The 14,799-nt window shown below is 41.1% G+C and overlaps 1 protein-coding gene across 3 annotated transcripts in view; it reads left to right on the forward strand.

Annotated features, from left to right (window-relative positions):
• TENM3 (teneurin transmembrane protein 3) overlaps positions 1-14,799 on the forward strand; it is a 2,213,160-nt gene that overhangs the window by 819,121 nt on the left and 1,379,240 nt on the right. The window contains exon 5 of one of the 3 annotated variants that reach the window (XM_065596701.1): positions 910-977. The exons of the other annotated variants lie outside the window; for them this stretch is intronic. The gene's annotated coding sequence lies outside the window, so the exon portion shown is untranslated. The remainder of the gene's footprint in view (positions 1-909; positions 978-14,799) is intronic. 3 annotated transcript variants of the gene reach the window in all.

Consider the following 14,799-nt stretch of genomic DNA (forward strand, 5'->3'; position numbering starts at 1 on the left):
GGCTGACCACATATTAAGCAGTGCTTCACACAGGACATTACACCAGTGCTCTTTAATGTGTGCTAGTTTCTGGTTAGTTTCCAAGTGGAGGATAAAGGTGTTGCTTTTGACCTATAGAACATTAAATAATGTGGGATCTGGTCAATTGAAAAATCACCTTTCTCCCTTTGGGATAAATCTGCAGGGATAATTATCAGAGAGGGTTGAGGTAGCAGCCCCCTGTTTTAGAGGACACTGTCAATTTAAAATATACAGTTCTCTATGAACAATTTGAATCTATTATTGCAAGTAACCCTTACATTATTATAACTGAAAAGGATTAGAAGGAGACTCTATTTTTGTTTTTGTTTTACTTTGTGTAGTTGCAGTAATCTGTGAATAGCTCTGTTTCACTGGTTCCCCCGTGTACCCAGTAAATCAGTTTCCCATGTTGTTTGTGTGGGTCTCTCACCTAGCAACATGTGGAAGAAAAATATATATTTTTTAAATATTGGTAAGACAGCAAACAGTGGTAGGGGGCTTACATGCTGGTGCAGTAACTGAAACTACTTTTAATTCTTTTTTTTTAATGGACTAGATTTCAAGTTGATGATTCCTTTTTAAAAGAAAGGGCTGCTGGCTAGCTCTTTGAATCTTCCCCGTCACTGCCCTTTGTCTGACATAGTGCAGATCTTGACCTTAGCTTTTTAGCACCAGGACAAGATGAGGGACATGGAAGAGGGGTAGCTATTTTGCAGGCAGGTACTAGCCTTGGTTTGGCTTGAGTTGTAGACACAGTCCACTGCAAAATTTGGGGATTTGTTTGAACATTTGTAAAACCATTTGTTTATATTAGGAATAAATCTTTAAGGAAATCGATATAGAAAATACATATAGACACATGAATAACTTTATTTGTTGACTTTATAGGTGGAGGAGATTTTGCAGGGGGGAAAAGAAACAGCAAAATAAGAAACAGCAGAATAAGAAAGAAAATGGTAAGAATAGATGAGCTTTTGTACTTAGAAATTAAGGACTGTAACTTTTTGTTACATGCGTATGGTTATTAGAAAGGTGCAGATTGGTCTGACCAAATAGCGTCTGTCAGGGGCTAGGTTTTGACAGCACCTAATGAGGGGAAAGAGAAAGAGATACATGTACTGTAAAAAGTACCGTGGATAAATAATTACAAGAGGACATACAAAAGAGCAGTAAAAATCCTATGGGAGAAAAATCAGTAAAAATGATTAACAGCCATAAAATAAATATGTTTAAGCTGTCATCTTTGCTTTTATAGTTAGGATTTAACCACTATTAAACTAATGCTTTTATCATAATTATGCTTTTCAGACTTTATTTAACCAGTGTTTTGTACAGACACAGTAACTCATCATAACCTTTGAGCCCCTCTGTTTTGACATTTCACGGGACTGTTGTCTAAGTTTGAGGCTCCTGGGAAGGAAATTTAGCTGAAATGTTCTAGTACAGTTGTATGTCTGAAGCACAGCCACAGAATTCCTCTCAGATTTGCCTATTGTTGCAGAGAGGGGCTTTGTAATTACCAAGGGATTATGGCAGAATATGAAAAGCATTGAAAGCAGCTTTCTTGCAGCTCAGGAATGTGTTCTGCACAAACTCTGAAAAAATCAGCCAGGGTAGTGAGGCAGAAGTATATTAAAACCTTAAGAGTTCACAAAGAAGATCCTACTAGAAACTCCTAATTAAAGAAATAAAAAGCGCTTTTAAAGAATGTCAAAGACTGTCATTTGATTTCTCCAGTAGGGGAAAAAGGGTCTTCTGAGGATTGCAAATTAGATGATGGCACTACATAAATACAATGGAGTCATCCTTTTTTCCCCTCCACAACAAAGTAATGAAAATGGAGCTTAATGGTACATAAATAAAAATAATTAAATAGAAGATAGTGGTGGTGGTACACTACCTGAATTGATATACAAGATTAAGAGGCCAATAACCCAGAAACAAGTTAGTTACCTTGGTATTTTATATAAATTAGTCAACACTTTGACATGAATATCATAATTTTTAATTATATCTTGTTACTGATTGTTTTAGCTAACAAGGATCAATCTCTTCTTCAATGCATTATCTCTGAATTAATTTCTACAAAAGAACCTAGTAAATTTTTACATTATTTCTCCTTGTCCTTTTCTCTGTAAGGAAAGTAACATTAGAATCCAGAAGGCCTAAGGCCATGTTTCAGTGAGCTATGGGATAGTAGTAGCTACAGGAATTTGTCTGCTAAGGCCTACATTCAGAACTTATCTTTTTGCTAGATTCATGTGCCCAATCTACTTCCTGGGGAAGTCAATGACAAAGGTTTCTTGACTTCATGAGAGCAGGATTGGGCCCTGTGTGTTAAACTATTGGCTTCCTCAATAGTTTTGTTGGGATTTCAACAAGCCAAGGCAACATACTCTACAGTGCTGAGCAGATATGACTAGTTAAGTTGTTTAACAGTATGTTTAAACAAGTACAGATGTGGATTAAGAGGATTCAATTAGATTAAAAAAGTATTTCTGAACTATAAACACTTTCTTTTAAATGTATGTACTGTGTTAGTGGGAATTTTTTTGTTGAAAGAAGTAAGAGAAAATATTTGAGCTCTTTCCACTTCTTCAGTGAAATGCATTAGTGTGTCTTGCTTTTATGTGCCTTTGTATTATTGATGTATTAAGAGATTGAGCTTGTTTCTATGCTCTGATACCATGCTTCTTTTAATGGTGATTGGTTTGAATGTAATTTTTTTAATTAGCAAAATAAATTTTATGCAACCAAGGTGCAAAATTATTATTTACTCCTATGTATTGTTTGGATTAATGGTTCATCGTATTGATTGTATTCTTGAACATGTTATCTCCAGGCCACAAGTTTAAAACCAGTTCCATTCTGTAATGGCCTATGTTAAATGAGTCAATGGCTGCTGCCCAGTTCCTCTTGGATGGATGTCCAAAAATCCACCAGTACATGGGCAGGCCATTTGTTCAGTTGTAAACCAGACAGTCCTCTTTTTGCATGGTTTGTCCCCAGTCCACTACTAGACAAAACTGAGCCACTTTGAAAAATTTACCACTCTGACCCCACTGGCATGACCTTGCATCCACCACGTTAAGTAAATTGGTACAAACAATTTTTTCATAAATGAACGTTAGTAAAAAGCAAACATGTGGCCATCATGACCCATGGGTCTTGAAGGCAGGTCTCCATGATTGCTGGGGTCATCAATCTCTAGCCCTCCAGCCAACAGCTTACTGACATCAAGTAGAAATGGTACAGCTCGAAGCCCAGCTCAGATAGAAGGCTTCACACTTGCACTGCAATGGAGGGAACACCAGAGCTCCTGATTTTCCCCTTTCCTCTACTTAAACCAGAAGGAGGAATAGGACGTAGGGCGACCAGATGTCCAGTTTTCAACTGGAACACCCGGTCGAAAAGGGACCCTGGCAGTGGTTGAAGGTCTGGTTGGCGGTGCTGCAGCGCTAAGGCAGGCTAGTCCCTACCTGTCCTGGCTGACACTGCGTTGCACCCTGGAAGTGGCCAGCAGGTCCGGCTTGTAGGCGGGGGCGGGGGGGAGATATGGGGCTCTGCGTGTGCCCCGCCCCAAGCACTGGCTCCTCACTCCCATTAGCTAAGAACTGGCCAATGAGAGCTGGGGGATGGTGCCTGCAGGCGAGAGTGGCGTGTGGAGCCTCCTGGCCCCCTATCTAGGAGCCAGACCTGGTGGCTAGTTCCAGGGCATGTGCAATGCATGCCAGGACAGGCAGGCATCCTGACTTAGCCCCCATGCTGCGCAACTGACCGGGAGCCACCCAAGGTAAGCCCACGCCCCTGCCCCAATCCTGAGCCCGCCCCAAAACTGGAGCACCCTGCTGCACCCCCACATCCCGAGCCCGCACCCCTCTGCATCCCAACCCCCAGTCCAGAGCCCCCTCGCACACCCTAAACCCCTCATTCCCAGCCCCACCCCAGAGCCCACACCCCCTCCTGCACGCCAACCCCCTGCCTCAACCCACAGCCCCCTTCCGCATTCCAAAACCCTCAGCCCCACCCAATTGATGACAATGCCCTGTTTACATTTATATTTTGAAACCTATCAATTAGCCAGTTTTTAATCCATTTAGTGTGTGCTATGTTTATTTTATATAATTTAGTTTTTTAATCAAAATGTTGAGGTATCAGCCAAACACCTTACAGAAGCATGTATTACATGAACACTATTACCTATACCAGACAAACTTATCTCAAACTTATCTCAAAATAAAAATGTCAAGTTAGTTTGACAAGATCTATATTCCATAAACCCATGCAGATTTGCATTAGTTACATAACACTCCTATCGTTGATTATTAATCGAGTCCTATATCGGCTGCTCCATTGTATTTCCCATAATGGATGTACAACTGAGAGGCCTGTAATTACCTGGGTCATCCCATTTACTCTTTAAAAAAAAAAAAAGTACATTAGCTTTCTTCCAGTCTTTTGGAACTTCCCCAGTGCCCCAACACTTACTGAAAATCAACATTAATGATCCAGCAAGCTCCTCAACCAGATCTTTTAAAACTCTTGCATGCAAATTATCTGGACCTGCTGATTCAAAAATGTCTAGCTTAAGTAGCTTCCTTTTCCCCAAATACAGAACACAAATAGTTATTGAACACTTTTATCTTTTCTGCATTAATGATAATTCTAGCATTTCTATGCAGTAATGGACGAATACCATTGTGAGGATTCTTTTTGTGTCTAATATGTTTTAAAACTTCTCTTTATTGTCCTTAACTCTGTTGGCTATAAAGTTCACCTTGTGCCTTGGCTTCCCATATCAATTTTGTACAATTCTTAACTTCCGATTTATATTCATTGCTATCAGCTTCCCCTTTCTTCCATTTGTTTTATTTTATTTAATTTTTTACAGGTGCCTTTACTTGCCCTCTAAACCAGGTTGTTGTTTTTTTAACCACAGCCTTCTTCCTTAGTTGTGGGATTGTGGCTTTTTCAGCATCTGGTATGGTTGTGTCAAATGATTCCCAGTTATCATTCATATTTTTGATTGAATTCTTCCTCCCAGCTGATTTGGCTCATAATTGTTTTCAGGTTTGTGAAATTGGCCCTATTAAAGCACCAAGTATATATATATATGTGTGTGTGTGTGTGTGTGTGTATATATATATAATTTGTCTGCACTTTGTTCTGCTTACCCCTTATGAATATGATCAAATCTTGATCACTTTTACCTAACGTACTGTTAAGTTTTAGTTCTGTGATCAGTTCCTCTTTATCATTTAGGACAAGGTCGAATATAGAATTTCTCTGCGTTGGCTGCAACATGTTTTGAATTAGGAAATTGTCCTCTATATTAATTAGATATTCCAATGATGTTTTAGTACAGGTAGCAGAAGACCACCGATATGTCACTCAAATTGAAATCCCTCATGATTGAACAGTTTTTTTTCTCTACGCATTATAGATAGGTGCATAAGGAAGAGTTCATCCTATTCTTTAGTGCAGTTTGGTGGCCTGTAGCAGACATCAACTTCATCTTGTGTTTTATCTATTATGAAATTGGTCCATACCTACTCAAGACCATTTTCTTCAAAGTTATCAGTCCTAGCATTAGTATATAGGCCATTCAAAATTTCTTCTCTTTCTATCCTTTGGTTTCCAAATGAATTTTGTTCTTAATGTCTTGATTTTATGCTGAGTGCTTCTATCTTCCCTCCCCTTTTGCTACTAGTATAACCCCCTCCTGACTACTCCAGCCAGCCTGTCCCCGAGAAGATTGGTCTCTATGCTACTGGAGTAGAGGCCTTCCATATGATCCAGCCCCCATTCCCTTTAGAAGATGGACCAATGTTCCACAAAACCAAAGACCAAATTTCATACCACTTAACTAGCCAGCGATTGACTTCCAGAATCGACTGCCTTTTTTCTCCCTTTGCTCATGGGACGGGAAGGATCTCAGAGAAGATTGCTTGGACATTCTTCTTTAGCACATTTCCAAGTTCCCTGAAGTTATTGACTCTGTGAAATATCCCGAAATACAGTGTCATTAATGTCGATATGAACCATCACCAATGGATACTTGCCCTTTGATTTCATATGACCATCCAGTCTCAGAGTGACATCTTGTGTCTTGGCTCCAGGAAGGCATCACAGTGTCCTGTTGTCTGCCTTTCCCTTGCAGAATGCTTTTTTTTTATTCATATGAGTATTGAATCTTCAACAGGGATTATCTGTCTTCCTTCTACAGTTGAAGAAGGGTGACTATAGGGTGAAGAATGTACCTATTTATGATTTTAATGTTCCTTTGTTTAGCCTTAAATGGAGGACTCTCCTTATATCTCCTTACCCTTCCACAGATCCTACTGTTCCTTCCAGCTTTTCTACTATTATCCTACTTCCTAAATGGTAGTCAACCCAGCCCTACTTCCCTAGGTCCTAAATGGAATACATACACTCTCACTTCCCAGGTCCTAAATGAATGAGTAGTTTCCCTGATTTTGCTCAAGACCCTCAAGTGAACTATTTTTTCCTCCCTGAGGATTGGGCAAAACCCCCATTGCTTACCAACGCTGCTTTTAACTCAGCCATGAAGGTCACTGCAGATGGATGGAATTGGCTTTCTCCGTTCAAGAATGCAGAGCCCACTATCTCTACAATATTGCCAGCCAGGGAAACAAGACACCATCACAGCTGAGTCTAGCATTAACCATTAAACTCTCAGGCAATCTCTTACCTCTTTAAAATATGGCTCTCTATAGTTAATTGTGCCCATATTAGTTTTATCTATTGTGACAGGGTCAGGCCAGTTGGCTACAGGAGAGTGATCAAAGGCAGATATATTAGCCCCAGGTTAAGTAGGTCCCCTTTCCCTGGTAAGATAACAGGTAAGGTTCCAGAACAATCAGGAACTTTCTGGAAACAATTAAGGTAGACAGGCTGATTAGAACACCTGCAGCCAATCAAGAAGCTACTAGAATCAATTAAGGCAGGCTAATCGGGGCACCTGGGTTTAAAAGGGAGCTCCCTTCAGTTTGTGATGCGTGTGTGAGGAGCTGGGAGCAAGAGGTGCAAGGAGCTGAGAGTGAGAGAGTGTGCTGCTGGAGGACTGAGGAGAACAAGCATTATCAGACACCAGGAGGAAGGTCCTGTGGTGAGGATAAAGAAGGTGTTTGGAGGAGGCCATGGGGAAGTAGCCCAGGGAGTTGAAGCTGTCATGCAGCTGTTACAGGAGGCACTATAGACAGCTGCAATCCACAGGGCCCTGGGCTGGAACCCGGAGTAGAGGGCAGGCCCAGGTTCCCCCCAAAACCTCCCAACTCCTGATCCAACACAGGAAGATCTCTGAGCCTAGCAAAATCCGCCAATAAGTGCAGGTCCCACCAAGGTAGAAGAAGAACTTGGTCACACTGTATTTTACTGGAGGGGATCTGAGGCTTGGAGAGATTAAATGGCCTGGCCAAAGTCACACGGGAATTCTGCAGCAATCGGTAACTGAACCAACATTTCTTGAGGCCTAGTTGAGACTCGAGACAAGAATGTCTCTTACCTTAGTGGTAATGGTAGCAGATGAGAGGAGCAAATGGTGTGCTGTGGGGACTAGAGAGTGGGCTAGTTCTATGTCCTTTTGGTCTTGCTTGATTCATGAGACCTTTATCTTAAAATGAAGGAAAGACCACCGTAAGATGCAGTTCCCATCGCAAGGAACCAAGCCGAGGAACTGCATGAAGAGACCTAGAAGAGAGCAAACTTAGATGGTGTTTTTGACAGCCATATTTTTCTCCAAGCTAAGCCCCATACCGGTGATATCTTATCTCCACACTGGAGGAGTCTCTTTGAGGAGGTGACCAATTCCTTCCTTTTCTTTCCCAACACAACAATCCTTTACAAGATCCAGCTCAGGTTGGTGCACCAAGCAGGGAAGGGGACAGTCTCTGGCCATTTAGTACTCTAGAGCTTTAGGATCTTCTAAGAGGGGCCCATTGTGCCATAGGAAACCATGGTCTTGGGTGTAGAGCACTTTGACCTTTGTGGACATGGTTTCCACAATTTTGGAAGGACTCTAAGTGCATCCATCTGTTTCACTTTCCTCAAGGACACTGAGGAGATTGTCATAAAATCTTGTAATAAGCCAATGATTTGCCCATCCCTAAAGCAATACCACACCTCTAAGAAATACTGCTAAATATTGCTGGCAGAGTCTTCCCCCATATAAAACATTGTAGTCACTACTGAGGGGAAGGGGAGTCAGATCTCCCTTTTCTGCAGAAAAGGACCTGGGGATTACAGTGGACGAGAAGCTGAATATGAGTAAATAGTGTGCCCTTGTTGCCAAGAACGCCAAAGGCATATTGGGCTGTATTAGTAGGAGCTTTGCCAGCAGGTCGAGGGAAGTGATTATTCCCCTCTATTCAGCACTGGTGAGACCACACCTGGAGTATTGCATCCAGTTTTTGTCCCCCCACTGCAGAAGGAATGTGGACAAATTGGAGAGAGTCCAGCAGAGGGCAACAAAAATGATTAGGGCACATGACTTATGAGGAGAGGCTGAGGGAACTGGGGTTATTTAGTCTGCAGAAGAGAAGAGTGAGGTGGGATTTGATAGCAGCCTTCAACTACCTGAAGGGGGGTTCCAAAGAGGATGGACCTAGGCAGTTCTCAGTGGTGGTAGATGACAGAACAACAAGCAATGGTCCCAAGTTGCAGTGGGGGAGGTCTATGTTGGATATTAGGAAACACTATTTTACTAAGAGGGTGGTGAAGCACTGGAATGGGTTACCTAGGGAGGTGATGGCATCCCAATCCTTAGAGGTTTTTAAGGCCCAGTTTGACAAAGCCCTGGCTGGGATGATTTAGTTGGTGTGGGGCTTTCACTCTAAAATGCCCTGCCTCTCCAAAATGCTACTGTCTGCCTATGATCTTCCAATGGAGGAGATGGTTCACACAGAAGATCGTCTGATTGGAAGCTGTGAAGAAATCAGCCTTCTTGCTGAGTGTGTGTGTTATGCTTACTAAGCATTGTCATACCTTTGATTTTGCTGGGATTTTGTGCAAGAGGACTATACTACACAGTGTGTCACATTTTTACAATTCACTATTCCTACATCACAAATAGCTACAGAATTCCAATCCTTTCTCAACCTCAGACTTTTGATGTAACCTTGCACCTTCTTGTGGCTCAGTCTACAAAGATAAAAGCATGTTCTTGCTGATACCACATGCTTCTGGGAACATGCATATTGGATCAAATTGGTCCATTTAGTAAGATCTCCCATCTCTGAAGGTGGCTAATATCATTTGCTGCTTCAGTAGTCCTGATTAGAGCAACAAAGTCTACAAGAATACTAGTGTGGCTTGATTGTTTTCAAACTCTTGGATTTAAACATTTCCATCAATTTAAAATCTTAAAATAATACTTTGCATTTATATAGTGCCTCTTACCTGAGATCTCAAAGTATTTTGTGAAGGTATTGTTCTCACTTCACAAAATAAAGATGAATGCCAAATTTCAATAAAATACAAAATAGTTGTACGATTTATGAACCCTTTAAAATGTGATTTAAATGCTAACAGATTAAACATAACTGGACTGAATGTTACTATAACATGCATCATTTGATGAAATCAGTGTCAATTAGAAAGAGGGCTTTGCCTAACTGATGACTGAGTGATACACTATCTCCCTTGGAATTTGAGTCTGAACAGCCTCCTCTGGAGGAAAAAAAAATGTCTAGGGGGAGATGCATGATTTATTGAGAAATATTCTGGAACTGTTCCCAAAAACGGAGTGTTATGCTTCAGTGATTTTTATAGTTTGCTTAATGGAAAATTGAATTGTCTACTTGACATAAGTGATGCAATGCATATTTGTACAGATTTTAGCATGTTCTGAGTACTTGCCTGTTACTGATGGATATGTAATATTTTCTTTTAAAAGGGTCTTTAAATGCATTTGATTAAAATTCTTCCCAGTTACATAACTTTCATCTTTCTGTTGCAATTAGAAATGTACCATAATAATTATGGATAGATGACTCTGCACTACTTGTGCCTACTATATTTATTATCAGGCACATTTTGTGGGGGATAAAATGTTTCTCAAAGGTGTTAACTTCAGGAAACTGATTCACAGACAACGGTATGAAATGTGCCAGAAATCTTTGCATATCCGTATTATTCTGAAAAACTATACTTACAGAATTATGCTTTGCCATTACTTGAGCATCATGTATTTCAAATGTTCATGTTGTCTTCACAAGTGAAGTGTGTAGGTGTTTTGCATAATTTTATTCAAATATGGTATTTTGCCATTTAGGCAATGACATGTATTTGGGAAATCATTCCAGCTACATGAAGAGAGTGAAGTACTGAAACTTCCTCCAAAATAGGGCCAAGAATTAAAACAAAAAGTCTGAGATTGCTTCAGAACAATCTACGTGCATTTCCACCACCACCACCCGCCCCGGAAGCAAAAATAAGGGGAAACGTCTGTGGACAAATCCTGCTCACCTTACTCATATGATTAGTCTCATGGAACTAGAAGAACACCTGCATGCTTAAGGAAAGCAAGATTCCTGTGAAGCTTTTATTTTTCCACTGAGACTTGAAACTGCTCATATTGTCATTACGCTATTCATGCTCCAAAAATAATCGTCTCACAGCTGACCATTATTCCATTTGTATTTTATCCCTCAGATTGGTTTACATCTTTAGTTATCTGGAAAAACTGAGTGACTCATATTTTGAGATGATTATTTTGTTTGTTTAAGTGATGGTACACTTACACCTCACTGAAAAACCACAAACGTTGCCTTCAACTACTGTCAACTACTGAGTTTCTGTACAGTGTAAGTTTCTAAAAAATATATCCAGAATTCAGACCAGTGCAAAAATATTCAGACTGCTGCTCAAAGATGATTTGGCAGCTTCATCTAGTTCAGAATACAACAGCTTGCGGTCCATATGAGATGGATCATTCTGAACACATTACACCAGTGATCACTGTGACTGCCCTTTTCCCCTTCTGGTTGCAATTCAAAGTGTTTGTTGTGATCTATAAAGCCCTGGTCACCTACAATGCAAATTACCTGGGATCTTTTCTTTTTATCATGGCAGTTAAGATCCAGGTTATTCTTGCTGACAGTTATTGGAGTTTCATTGTCCAGGACTAGTGGCAGGGCACTGGACGGTAGTGGGGTTTGGGCTTAAACATGTCAGAGCCTGTCTCAGACCTGCAGTGTAGACATGTTCTCAGTTGTGTGTTCCTGACTGCAGAATTCTCCTATACTTGTGAACCATCAAATTTGAGTTTAACAAAGCTAGGAAAAAATGGAAGGCATATTTTTTTGCACAGGCCTTTAATGTAGCATTGTTGCAGGCTTCTGATTTACTAATTTAAACTGGCACTATCTTACATTTGTTTTAACTGTTATGATGTCACTAACGTAGTGTTGGCACTGCATTAATGAAACTATCAAAAAGGTAAGGATTGCACTTCTGCTCACTTTTTTCACACTAGAGAAATACAGTTCTTTATAGGTCACAACTGTGAGAGACTGAAAAGACTTTATACTCCAAGAGCAAATAAAACACCAAGTTCTACCTTTCCCTTTTAGAAGCTAAGCTGTGTGGCTAGTAGAGCAGCCTTTAGCATGTGGCCTTCCTATGATAAAACTGAAGTGCACAAAAAAAAATAGTCTACTGTGACTGCAGGTAGCTCTGCTAGCAGTTGTAAATCAGCACGCTTCTGCTTCTTCATAGACAGGACAGACTATAGCAAATCCCTGGAACTCACGAAAGGAATTTGAATAGGGGCTTCAATAAGAGTGAGGTGGAAACAGAGATTGTGGGAATATGCACACATCTCTCCCCATTAATTTATGTTTTGTGTATGCATTCTCTTCAGGGCTCTGGTTCTTACAAGTACTGTGGTTACAAACCTAGACCTTAGGGCCTGGATTGGTTTTTGCTCCTTTTGGGAATAGTTATAATAAACGTTTTTGCCAAGATAGTAAATAGAGTGATTATAATTTTTGCTCTTTCCAATTTGTTGCCAAATTTAGAAAATAATCTGGAAGTTGTATATATGCTTTTCATTAGGATTCCAGAGAAGGATACGTTATAGTTCATTTAAATTTGACTTTGTTTACTAGACAAAAAGTATTTGTGTTCACATGGCAACAAAAGTGATGGGCAGAATGGGACTTCACCTATTTGGGCTGCTATAAAAGAGGCCAGTGGGAGATGTCTGGGAACCCGAATGGGTTTGGGAGGGAGGCAGCCAAGCAAATCGCTGGCGCCTCCTTGTGGCGGATGTTCAGTGCAGGTACTCCATAGGAAAGGCATCCAGTCACCAGATAAATGGCCTGGTAAAGGACTTAAAAGGAGGTGCAAAACACCTACACACTTCACTTGTGAAGACAACACCTTTAGAACAGAATGGAGGAGGGAGTCTGGGGACTCCTATGATTGGTACTACAGGGAGCCAACCCCTCCCTGTTTTTATAGCCCACCATAACCCTCCTACGAGGGTGGTGGATAGAAAGGTCCAAGCCAGGGGTTGGCTGGGGGACCTGTATGGAAAATGAAGGGGGGGTAGTGGAAGTCCTGGGCAATGATTTGAAGAAACATGGATTTGCCTACACTGTACACTTTATCTGCCAGGTAGTCCCAGACATCTATATAATAAAGTTGTGGCCTGATTAAAATGCACATAAAATGTATCCTGTCCTTTCTGGTATAGCCAGACAATGTCTTGATCTAGAACACCCTAATATGCTCTTATGAGCCACTAATTCTTGTAGTACCTACAGAACAGAATCCTTACACATATTTGAATTTTTGGGTCCAAACTCCTGAACTTGACATTGAGTATCTATTTGTAAACAATTTTTCTTCAGAGTCTAACATCACATGCCTATTGAATCCAGTCAGGATTTTGGAAAATTAAAACTTGGCAGGCAATAGGAGCCATCTGTGTTGCCCACTAGTTTTCTGTCATCTAAAAATACAAAATAATCTAAACAGTGCATGCAGATTGCACATCCCAAATGTGTTTTGTTCTTTCTGTATTTCAGTCTCTGTCACTAAATCACTCTAAAAAGCTTTGTAAATGTACCACTAACATGTTCTTTCAGAAATCTACCTTCCAGATCATGTGTTTCATGTCCATTTTTCTGTATGAGCAAGAGAATTTAGAGTTGGTTCTTTTTGTTATCAAGAATTCTGTGGGTGTTGTGTTGGTTCTGGATTATTCATTTTTGTAAAACAAATTTAAATATGCAGCCCCACTGGAGCTGGATCATATCTTCCTTGCTGCACTGAAAGGGGAGTTTGAAGAAAATAACATCTAACCTCTAAGCATATGAAATCAGCAGGACACACTAAGAGGAGGAGTTCTTTTCCCCTGAAGTACCCATTCAGCACAGTGGGGGGACACTGATTGGTAATAGCAGTATGATGCAAATAAATACCTGTAAAAGAAATAGGGCAATTGGAGGACACAGAGGGCTCAAGATAGAACAGGATGGAGGAAAAAAATGGGAGAGGGGAAAAAGAAAACAGGAGAGAAATGAGTGAGAAAGGTATTAGAAAGGCATAATAGATTACTCCTGGGGGAATTCTGCACCACTGCATGCATGCAGAAGTCATGTCCCCCACATATTTCTTTGATTCCCAGCAGAAAAATGACTTCGGATGCGGAAGCAAAGGGAATCAGCAAGTTTGCAGATGACCCTAAGATGAGGGGAGATATAAACTGGAGGGTAGGGATAGGATCCAGAGTGACCAAGACAAATTGGAGGATTGGGCCAAAAGAAATCTGATGAGGTTCAACAAGGGCCGACTGGCTAAGCAGCAGTTCTGCAGAAAAGGACCTGGGGATTATAGAGGACAAGAAGCTAGATATGAGTCAGCAGTGTGCCCTTGCTTCCAAGAAGGCCAACAGCATATTGGGCTGTATTAGTAGGAGCATTGCCAACAGGTCGAGGAAAGTGATTATTCTCCTCTATTCAGATTGGTGAGCCCTCATCTGGAGTATTGTGTCCAGTTTTGGTCCCCCGTCCCCCATCACTACAGAAGGGATGTGGACAAATTGGAGAGAGTCCAGCGGAGGGCAGTGGAAATGATTAGGGGGCTTGAGCACATGACTTATGAGGAGATGCTGAGGGAACTGGGGTTATTTAGTCTGCAGAAGAAAAGAGTGAGGGGGGATTTGATAGCAGCCTTCAACTACCTGAAGGGGGTTCCAAAGAGGATGGAACTCGGCTGTTCTCAGTGGTCGCAGATCATAGAATCATAGAATCATAGATTATAGGACTGGAAGGGACCTCGAGAGGTCATCGAGTCCAGTCCCCTGCCCGCATGGCAGGACCAAATACTGTCTAGACCATCCCTGATAGACATTTATCTAACCTACTCTTAAATATCTCCAGAGACGGAGATTCCACAACCTCCCTAGGCAATTTATTCCAGTGTTTAACCACCCTGACAGTTAGGAACTTTTTCCTAATGTCCAACCTAGACCTCCCTTGCTGCAGTTTAAACCCATTGTTTCTGGTTCTATCCTTAGAGGCTAAGGTGAACAAGTTCTCTCCCTCCTCCTCATGACACCCTTTTAGATACCTGTAAACTGCTATCATGTCCCCTCTCAGTCTTCTCTTCTCCAAACTAAACAAACCCAGTTCTTTCAGCCTTCCTTCATAGGTCATGTTCTCAAGACCTTTAATCATTCTTGTTGCTCTTCTTTGGACCCTTTCCAATTTCTCCACATCTTTTTTAAAATGCGGCGCCCAGAACTGGACA

This window comes from Chrysemys picta, chromosome 5, assembly GCF_011386835.1.
Source record: "Chrysemys picta bellii isolate R12L10 chromosome 5, ASM1138683v2, whole genome shotgun sequence".
Classification (NCBI taxonomy): Eukaryota; Metazoa; Chordata; order Testudines; family Emydidae; genus Chrysemys; species Chrysemys picta.